The sequence below is a fragment of the Dromaius novaehollandiae genome, unplaced genomic scaffold, assembly GCF_036370855.1.
Source record: "Dromaius novaehollandiae isolate bDroNov1 unplaced genomic scaffold, bDroNov1.hap1 HAP1_SCAFFOLD_68, whole genome shotgun sequence".
NCBI lineage: Eukaryota > Metazoa > Chordata > Aves > Casuariiformes > Dromaiidae > Dromaius > Dromaius novaehollandiae.
In genome coordinates this window covers 803,293-806,017 of record NW_026991362.1, presented here as the reverse complement: position 1 = coordinate 806,017, position 2,725 = coordinate 803,293, and the positions used below count along the sequence as shown (strand labels likewise).

Genomic DNA, 2,725 nt, shown 5'->3' with positions numbered 1-2,725 from the left:
GTTATTCCAAAGTCTCTTCATAATTTTGTATTCCTGGGCACAGAAAGCTTATCTCCAGACTGCTAAAACAGAACATGCTTGAGAAGTCAGCTGATTATAATTTTCACATTAGTTTCAGATTTACAGAAGCAATAGCAGACCATAAGCTCTGCTTTTTCAAGCTGAAATGCCATTAATGCTTATAGGTCAGCTTTTCCAAGCAACCAGCTTTTGCCTGCTGCTTACCATAGTTGCTCCAAAATACCATTTTTGGCATAGTGGTAAGCTACAGACTTCTTTGGCCCCTTTTTTTTGGTTTGAGAGATTTTCCTAGTTTAGCATGTGTTTATATCTCAGCAATGTACAATGTTAATTACCTAGACTATGTCTATCAAAACATGTGAAAAAAGCATTTCTAGAGTATGATCCAAGTTATCTTTGAGTGAACATCTAATATAGGTGAGGTAAAACAAATACTATGGAGCTAATGCCTGCAGTGCAGTTGACTGCTGTAGAAGTTAAATTAAGCATTTGGGGAGGGAAAAGCAGTGAAGTTTGCAGGAACAGGTGCAATTTGTTAACCTGTGCTCCTTCAAAGTGCACAGAAAGAAAATACATTTTTAAAAGGCAGGAAATGTCTCTGAGATAATCTAAGTTCAAAACTTGAAAAATATGAATAGGAAGAGATATGCAAAATTAAGCCTTCATCCTCAGTCAGCTTGACTACAGCCATGTTGGCAACCTGACAGTCACCTTGCATTTGTCTTGTTTTCTTCAGTGTAACCCTGGCTTTCTCACCCATGATAGATGGCAGAAGGGAATCACTCTGTGGTGACAGAATTTATCTTGTTGGACTTCACAGACAACCTGAGGTTGCAGGTCCTCCTCTTCATGGTGTTTCTACTGATCTATCTGTTCACCCTAGTGGGAAATCTAGGGATGATTGTGCTCATCTGGATCAGCTCAAGGCTCCACACCCCCATGTACTTCTTCATCAGCAGCCTTTCCTTCTTAGATGTCAGCTACTCCACCATCATTATACCCAGCACTCTGATGACCTTTGTGGCAGAGACAAAAGTCATATCGTACACAGCATGTGCATCTCAGCTCTTCCTGTTCTGCATTGCAGTGACGGGAGAATGCTACCTCCTGGCCGTGATGGCATATGACTGGTTCATAGCCATCTGCAACCCCTTGCTTTACCCTGTCATTATGTCCAGGAAGTTCTGCATGCTCCTTGTGTGCGGCTCCTACTTCATGAGCTGTGTGAATGCAACTGTTCAGACGACATTTATATTCCGCTTGTCCTTCTGCAAGTCCAACATCATCAACCATTTCTTCTGTGACCTGGCCCCCACATCCTGAAACTCTTGCTCTGACACATCATTGATCTTGTCCATTTTGTCTGTGATACTATGCTTATCACCGCCACTGTTCTCCTCATTGTCATCTCCTACATATGCATCGGTGTCACCATCTACAAGATTAAATCTGCCAAAGGCAGATGCCAAGCTTTCTCCACCTGTGCTTCCCATATGACTGGTGTTACCATGTTCTATGGGACAGGCTCCTTCATGTACTTAAGGTCCAGTTCAAAATACACTGTGGAGCATGACAAGATCATCTCTGTATTTTATACCCTGGTAATTCCCATGCTGAACCCTATGATTTACAGCCTGACCTGAGGAACAAGGAGGTCAAAGAAGCCCTTCAAAGGACAATAGCAAGGCTGTATTGTTCTCCAAGAAAACAACAGATTCAGGACTCCAAGCAGAACTGAGAGACAATGATGTGTCCTTATTGTTGAAACAGGTGAATTAAATACGCAGGAAGGTGGGTTCCCCCCTGCCAAAGAGAAAGGAAAAGGGAGCAATATCCAAGACTGCCTGTTGCCACATCTGTTTTTTGTGAAAGAGCGTTGCTAAGCAAACACCCTTCCTATTGCAGGGCTCCCTCTTTTCCCTCACCCCTAAGAGAGGGATGTGTCGTCAGCAGTCCTCAGGAACTAACTTTTCAGATGTGATGTAGCATTACTCCATAATGTAGCAGTGCCTCATGCCTGATCTCATGCTGTGACCTCTGCAACTACAGACGCTGTCAGACAAATTCACTGGGAATAATTATACGCATTCTTGTTTGCTTGTTTATTTATTTGGAAGCCAAAGATATTAGGATGTATCTTAAGATATTTGCTGTATAGAAGTCTAAAAATGAGTTAGGCTTTCTGGGTTCCTTGTTGAGGTGGCACCCTTTCTGGGTGCCAGTTGAGTCTAAGTTTTAGTGGCAGCTCCACCAAGCTCTTATGTTACATCATACCACACTTCCATGCAGGATGACCCTATGTGATGGTTATGTGCTGCTGATTTCTACATACGCTCTAGCAGCTCCTGCATTTCAGTTGCCCAGGTAATACCTGCAGTGGTGGGTGAAGGAAGAGATCAGCTGCCAGGAAAGAGCAGATCACCTCCCATCCTTTCATCTCTTCCCACTAGGATTTCATAAAGTGAAATCCTGATACTAAGTTTAATGTAAGAGACCAACACAAAAGCTATGCCCTGGGGTATTGGTCCTTCTCCCAGATATGATGAGAAGGTCCTTCATGGTAGTGGGTGAAACTGGGCCAATCTACATTGTGACTGATGGTCAGACCACTTGCCGAGCACTTCTCTCGAATAAAATCTTACCCAAAGAAATCAGCTGAATGCATAATTATGATGTGGGAAGTAAATCCTTATTTACAGCAGGA

General features: G+C 42.9%; 1 pseudogene; it reads left to right on the top strand.

Moving 5' to 3' along the window:
* The first annotated feature begins 786 nt into the window (after positions 1-786).
* Positions 787-1,759, top strand: LOC135326036 (olfactory receptor 5AR1-like; annotated as a pseudogene).
* Positions 1,760-2,725: the final 966 nt, after the last annotated feature.